The 8,223-nt window shown below is 42.9% G+C and overlaps 1 pseudogene; it reads right to left on the bottom strand.

Annotated features, from left to right (window-relative positions):
• Window positions 1-930: 930 nt before the first annotated feature.
• Window positions 931-1,050, bottom strand: LOC145395691 (5S ribosomal RNA; annotated as a pseudogene).
• Between the last annotated feature and the right edge of the window lie 7,173 nt (window positions 1,051-8,223).

Genomic DNA, 8,223 nt, shown 5'->3' with positions numbered 1-8,223 from the left:
CAGTAGGTCATAAAACCATTTATTTAATAAGACAGTGGGTTTCAACCTGAGAACAAAGGTTTATATTACAATTCAATACACCAAGGTCATAATCACATGAAACATAATGACTAATATACGAAGTGGATGAGTTATAGCAACACAATGCCATAACACAGCTGGGGATAAGGAACACATTCACATGGCAAACTAATGTCTGTTGCAACAGATCACAGTATGATAAGACAGTGCCATAACCAAGCTGGGGATAGGGAACACATTCATATAATAAACTAATGGCTGTTGCAACAGATCACAATATGAAATGAATAATGAATATGATAAGAGTGCATAAGAATCATCATGAATAAAGTACAGTACTCACAACGTTGCCTCCCAAATGATGACTGGTGAAATAATGAGAAATGGGTACTCTCCGAATCTGAAGTCACTTATCAGCACCGATCTAAGACTGCCCCAGACATCACTTAAATCAAACCAAAGAGTGGGAATCAGTACCCATAATTCCTGAGAAACAATTGAGATGCAAAAAGCACATACACCACTTTTGTACAGCAATTTATATATGAACAGTGCATACTCTGGTATATAATGCATACGAAAATATACAGTGATATATTTGCAGCACAAAGAACTACAGGTAAATATACAAATTTAACTAAACACTTATAACAAAATATCTAAACCAAGTAACAAGCATATCTTCAAACAAGCACAACAAATGAGGAAATTTACTACGTTAATACTGAAAAATTCCAAATACAGATAGGAATGTGATCACTACTATATATACAGCACTAGAAAGAACATCCATCCATCCATCCATTGCCAGACGCCATGTATCCCAAACGGGGTGGTCAAGGGCTTAGAGTTAATTGTTTTACAGGGAGGGGCACTAATCCTCCACCAACCCCACTTGACACGTAGGGATGCCAACAGCATCTGGTGTTCCCAGGCGGTCACCCATCCAAGTACTAACCAGACCCAACGTTGCTTAACTTCGCTGATCAGACGGGAAGCGGTGTACTCAACGTGGCAGAACATACCAATGAAAATCTAAATCAAAAGAAGGAAAACAGAAGGAGAGATCCAGCCCAGAGAAAGTACGAGTTCTAACATCGAAATTCGTCAAAGCTCCCGTATTCAATAAAGATAAATCATTACTTAGAACAAAAGGCTCAAAGCAGCAGCCATGGGAATGAGGTGCTTCTGAATAGCCTAGTAATCTGGTAGATGTCACCACCATTAGGACCAACACATTCCCCGTGCTGTTTGAAGTGCATATTTTTCTTTGTTAAATATCTACACTGTTGTGTGAAACTGTGAATCGTAGTAATGTCACATATCGTAATATAAATAATACAAACAGAACACGTATATATAACGTAGTGTGAATTGTTTATATTTAAAATAAACGGAAATTAAAATATCATTGATGGCATGTGATGGCAACCCGCCATTTCAGTGGTCCTATATTTTTTAATTTCTGTTACATTTAGTGCAAGTTAGGTTCTTAATACATAGTTTGTTCAGACTGTAAATTATGCTGTGTGGGGTATCTTGACTCATTCAGTCTCTATGTGGGCAGAAATTTAATGTTGAGTAAATACTGGAACTCAACATTTTGCTCATTCCCTTCACACTTGCATGATGGCATTGTGTGAAATGAAGATGAAAGGGTGTGAAGTGGAGGAGTGCAGGGTGCGAAATGTGCAAGATTGGGAATGAATGGGCGAGGAAGATGCAAGGAAGGAGTTGTTTTGTTGATAAATGAGGTGTGGCAGAGTGGAATGAGAGATTACAAATGTGTCAGCTCGAAGTGTATGTACGTCAAGTTCATGTCTAAGAAGGCGAAAGTGGCAGTGATTGTAGCATATGCACCATGTGAGGACAGGAGTGAGAGACAGAAAGACAGGTTTTGGGATGAGCTAGATGACGTAGTGGGAGAAATGCCCAGGAGCTATAAAGTGATCGTAAAGTGGGATATGAATGAAATAGTAGGCACTGGTCCTGAGGATGACATAATGGGTTGTTATGGAGTACCAGGAGAAAATGATAATGGGAAGCGACTAAAGGATATGTGTCAGGAGAGGAGGTTGTGCATTTTTAACTCGTATTTCAAACACAAAGATGCACATAAATATAAATGGTATAGAGGGAAAGCGGATTGTGTTGAAAGAAGACTGATTGATTACGTGCTCAAAGAAAGGCCGATGATGGGAATGGTTGCTAACACGAGGGCCATGAGAGGACGATGTGGAGGTCTGTCAGATCATATGGTTGTGGTATGCAAGATTAAGCTGAGAGGAGTGAGGTGGATCAGGAGAGGAGCAGTCAGGGAGAAACACTGAAAGTTGAGAAGCTGAAGATCAAAGAAATGGCAGATGAATACAGGACCAAAGTAAAGGAAGAATTAGAATCAGTGAATTGGAATGAAATGGATCTGGACAGCCTGTGAAATGCATATAGGGATTGCTTAATTAGGAATGCTAAAGTGGTGTGTGGTGTGGCAAGAGTAACAACGAAGAAGAAAAATACGGCATGGTGGGATGAAGAGGTTAAGAGAGCAGTGGAGGAAAAAAGAAGTGGCTAAAGTGGTTACAGGACAGGGGTTCAGTTGAAATAAGAACTGAATATGTTGAGAGGAAGAAGCACGTAAAGAGCCTAATGAAGAGGAAAAAAGAGAAGGTAAATGATTATCTAGGAAGAAAAATGAATGCGAACTACGCTGAAAATAGGAAGTTACTTTGGAAAGGGGTGCGGAAATGTAGAAGTGAAAGCGGAAAGAAATACGATGGTGTGAAGGATGTAGGTGGTAGATTATTAACCCATGGGGATGAATTAAGGACCAGATGGAAAGAATATTTTGAAAGCCTGATAAATAGGAACACAGAGAGCAAAGCAGCTGTAAACATGATTGGTATTAGGGGTGTGCAGAGAAGGAATGCAGTGCCAGGAGACATGCCACTCGCACAGGTGAAGAGTGCTGTGAAGTGGCTGAAAATGGTAAAGCAGCTGGGGTTGATGAGGTGTATGCAGAGATGCTTAAGTGTAGTGGACAGAGTGGAATGAAATGCTTGTTGGAGATATGTAAGAAGGCATGGATGAGTGAAACTGTGCCTGCAGAGTGGAAAAAGGCTGTGATTGTGCCCCTGTACAAAAATAAAGGTGAGCGAAGTGAGTGCAAGAATTATCATGGCATCAATTTACTGAGTGTGGTACGGAAGGTATATGGAAGAGTAATTACACAGAAAGTAAGAGACATATCAGAAGTCCTAGTGAGTGATGAACAGGGTGGCTTTAGGAGTGGCAGAGGATGTGTGGATCAAATATTTGCAGTAAGACAGATAGCAGAGAAGGCTTGTGAGAAGGACTATAAGGTGTTTATGGCATTCATGGATCAGGAAAAAGCATACGACAAAGTGGACAGAGAAGGATTGTAGAAAGTTTTGCACATGTACAGTGTAGATGGTAAGCTGCTAATGCTGTCACAAGCTTTTACGATGGTAGTGACGCATGTGTATGGGTTAATGGGTATCTAAGTGAATGGTTCATGATCGGTGTGGGCATGCGACAAGGTTCTGTGATGTCCCCATGGTTGTTCAATATATATATATATATATATATATATATATGGATGGGGTGATGATAGAAGTAAAAACATAAGTAATGGAGAAAGGGATGGCATTGGAAATGAATGGTCTATCTATCTATCTATTGCCAGACGCCATAATCCCGTAAGGGGTGGCCATTTGACTTTGAGTTAATGGTTTTATGGGGAGGGACACTAACCCTCCACCAACCCACTTGTTGACACATAGGGAGCACATATGGATTGGTTATATGGTTACCACCCAGCGTTGTAAATGGTTTCTTGGCTTACAGGAAACCATTTCGCATGTCACTCAATGTAAAGCCACCTGTAAAGGAAGGAAGAGCTGGATGGAATATCTCAAATTTGTTGTATGCTGAAAATGCAGTACTACTTGCAAGTACCGGACAAGAACTAGGTAGGCTAGTGCATAGTTTTGCTGATGTCTGTGAGCGTTATGCCTTGAGAGGAAATATAGAAAAGAGTAAAGTGATGGTTACTGAGAGAGAAGATGACTCGCAGTGTGATGTTACAGTGAATGGAGAGCGACTGGGTACAGTGATAGAAAAGAGAGGAAAATGTGCAAAAGTTGAAAGTACAGTGACACAAGGAAGAAAGTTAGCTGGTGCAATGAAGGTCTTGATAAAAAACAGAGGCCCGAGTGTTGCAGCTGCATGAGGCTTACATGAAAGAGTGTTAGAGCCAACTTTAACATATGAATGTAAGACTATGGTGTGGCACGAAAATGAAGAATCAAGAGTAAGAACAGTGGAGTTGGAACTGTTGAAGAATGTATGCAGAGTACAGAGGGTGGATATGATACGAAATAATGTGATTCGTGAAAGATGTGGAGTGAGGAAGTCGGTGGACACCAGAATCGAAGAGAGAGTACTGAGATGGTATTGTCATGTGGAGAGAATGGATAACAATAGTGAAAAAGGTATATCTGAGCGAATTTGAAGGAGGGAGGAGGCAAGACAGGCCAAGGAGAAGGTGGAGAGATATGGTGGATGAGTGTGTGAGGACGAAAGGTTTGGAAGTCGGTGAGGCTAGGGAACTGACAAGAGATCGAGCTGGCTGGATGAATGTTGTGAGAAGTGCATGATCAGAGATTTGGCACCCCTTATTAATATGGCAGCGTGCCGGCTATTTTTAGCCCTATGGGTCACCCCATAGTGCTGGCCATTTTTCGACCCTTTTTTTTTTTTTTTTTTTTTTTTTTTTTTTTTTTTTGCTAAAACAATAGATTTTGATGTGGAAACAATGAATTTTTCCATTAAAATGCTCACCGGGCTCAGAAATGGGTTTTATTCAGTCCTGCATACTCGTTTACATGTATAGCCACTCTCTCACGCTCACCACGTACGTGAGAGAAAGCCATTTTCTACGTAGGGTATACTTAGGTATTTATGCCAGGAAGGTATAGCAATGTTCAGCTCACTTTTCTGATTACTCATTACCTCAGCATCTATCACAATTTGCGTGTCTTTCTCACTGTGAATGCATTACCTTACACTTGAAAATAGGTACAACCTGACTTCATTACGTACAGTCATGGCACTTACAAGAACGTATTTACAAGTTGACCTCATTGTAGAGTCCTTACACTTACAAGAAAATATTTACAACTTACACTTACATGAAAATATTTACAAAATGCCTTCACTATGTACAGCACTGGGTGAGGCACACAGACAAAGTGAGGCAGAGCGAGTGTGAGGGGGGGGAGCAAGTGAGTGTATGGCCTTGACAGCCTGAGGGATGGTAGAGGAGCAGTTACCATACATGCATGCCAATTTTTACCCGTTGAATAATGAGGTCACAGTGAAGTTTTTATATTAGACCGTTTCAAAACGGCACTGACACTGGCCACGGAATTATGTCAGACCGTTTTAAAATGGCACTGGCACACGGCGGGTTAATATGACAGCGTCCCGATTGACTCAATCGGATATGTTTATGTGAAGCTACAGAACGTGGTAAAAGTTTTTGGCATATCCGATAGAGCCAGGATTCCAAGAGCTTGAATGATGAGTGAATGGAAGTATGGCCTTTTGGACTGGGCATATATGGGCTGTCTGGACATTACTATTCCTCACCCTGCCCTAGGGTAGGAAAGGAGGTCTGGATGATGATGATGATGATGGAAAGGGATCTGTACTTTGTGTTTGATGTTTTCAAGGAGACCGGTGACAGAGTCCGTACAGAGGTGCTGAAGTGGGCAATGAGAAAGCTTGTGATCAAGGAGTGCCTGATTAGGGTGGTTATGGCTATGTATTTGGGTGTCTGCACCCAGGTGAGAGTGAATTGAGATTTAGGTGATGAGTTTTTCATGATGTTGGGATGCCTCTTATTGTCTGTCATGGTGCCTGAAGCTCTCTCACTTGAGTTCAGAACTGACTCCCAAGGGAGAAGTAGTATGATGACGACTTGGTATTGACTGCAGAGAATGAAATGGAGGCGGAGGAAAGATTTAGTCAATGGAGAAATGGAATTGAGCGCAAACGTGTGAGACTGGATAAAACAAATGTGATGATGTTTTGGGCTGGTGGCAGGACTGTCAAAGCAGAGAGAGTGTAGCCATGTGCAATTTGTCACAGGGGTGTGGGAAGTAAGTCCCTGCATAGTGTTTGTGGCAAATGGGGGGATAAGAAATGTAGTGGTATTAGAGGTAGACTACAAAATAATGATAATTTTTTGTGTGAAGTGTGCTGGGGAAAGGATGCAGATTGTCAGACATCAAAGTATTAATCTTGCTGGTGAGTCTCTTGAGTGTGTGGAGGAGTTTTGTTATTTGGGGGACATAATATGTAATGGAGGTGAGGCTGAAGCCTGCTCTGTTGCTAGGTTAAGAACTGATTGAAGGAAGTTCAAGGAGCTGTTGCCTCTCCTGACATTAACCCCTAGGGTACGCAATTCTCCAGCCTCAGGTACCCCCCAGGATGCAAAAACAGGCCAATTTTTTTGACTTCCTCAAAGGTTAAAAGTTTTATGCCCAATTCATAGAGCTTGAATTTACTCAACTGAAAATGCAAACCCCACCCTCCTGGACCCAATAATTATCAAGCTATGGTCCGTCAACGTTTATAATAGTTACCTGTCGCGGCCCCGGCGAGAAACAAAATACGCCGCTCGCACCTGTTTTCTTCACAACAATACGTACAAAAATCACCAAAATCAATTTTTTTTCGTGTGTATAGATGTTATAAACCATTGTAATGTGCTCAGAAAAAAATAAAATAGTGACAAACCTCCAAAATAAATATGATAAATAAAAATTATCCTTCCCTCCTCTCCTCTCCTCATACCTCCAATCCCCTCCCTCCCCTTCCCTTCCCTTCCCTCCCTTCCTCTCCCCTTGCCTAACCTCCCCTCCCCTTTCCCCTCCCCCCTTCCCTCCCCGTCGAGCTGTTAAATCTAGCAAGGGAAATTGGTCATGAACCCCCCAATAAAAATATGATTAATAGTAAAAATTATCCTCCCCTTCTCTCCCCTCCCCAAACCTCTAGTCCCCTCTCTCCCCTTCCCTTCCCTCCCCTCCTCTCTCCTCTCCTTCCCTGCCCTCCCCTCACCTAACCTCCCCTCCCCCCTCCCTTCCCCTCCGAGCTGTCAAATCTAGTTAGATTTTGTTTTGTTTCATTTCGTTTCGTTTCGTTTTGAAGGCTCCAAAATGCTTGCATGCGTTGGCATAAAATAAAATTTCTTTTTCAAGTGTGTTTCGAATAAAGACAGCTAAATTAATTGTGGTGTGCACATCTCTATGCAGACACCAATAAATTACAAGTAATGATTCAAAAACACGTGCCATAAATTGTAAAAAATACACAAAATATCCGAGGCCGGGGAGGTGCTAGGGGGTGCGGGTGGGGGTGGAGGGGTGGGGGGAGGTAAGGCCAGGAGGGGGTGGATGGGGATGGAGGGATGGGAGGAGACCACCACAAGACACAAAAGAAGGGCCCCAGTGGAGTGCAGGGACATGGAGGGAGGGTAGGGGGGAAACACCCTCCCCCCAGATGACTGAAAGGGGGACATGGGGGGGGATCCACATGGGAGGGGGGGATGCATGAAGAGGGGGTGGGAGGGGTTGTGGTGGTGGTAAGAATTGTGGGAGGTAGAGTAGTAACAAGGTAGTGTGGTAGAGGGACGTGGCGAGAGGGAGGTGGGGGGTACACCCCCCACCGCCTGGTTACAGGCCTGGGTCCCCCCTCTGGTGTGTCCAACACCTAGTTCTGATTGGTTAGAAGCCATCTATGTCACGGCTGGGGTGGAGCCAGCTGCCGCCAGTTTTTTGTGGATGTTGTACGATCGGTGTTGCTCGTCCTTTTAAGAAATTGCGCAAAAACCTCGATCGATGAGCTTAGTACTTTAGGGGTTAAGAGCACTCTCCCTCCATGCCAGGGGATCATTCTGCACACCATGTATTAAGAGTGTAATGCTGTAAGACCTGGGCAGCAAAGTAAGAGGATATTTGAAGGCTCAAATATACAGAAACAACAATGATTAGATGGACATGTTCTGCATTCTTGAATGCAAGGCCTGGGGTGGTAGGACTATGAAGAGTTGAGGGGAAAGATGGAACGGCAATGTACTGGTGTTGTGATGAAGATTAGTGGACCGAGATGGTTCAGGCA

Source organism: Coenobita brevimanus, chromosome 32 (assembly GCF_032717465.1).
Source record: "Coenobita brevimanus isolate Jiangsu-jjx chromosome 32, ASM3271746v2, whole genome shotgun sequence".
In the NCBI taxonomy this organism is placed as follows: Eukaryota; Metazoa; Arthropoda; class Malacostraca; order Decapoda; family Coenobitidae; genus Coenobita; species Coenobita brevimanus.
The sequence above is the reverse complement of the archived record's forward strand: the minus strand, read 5'-3'. Positions and strand labels throughout refer to the sequence as shown.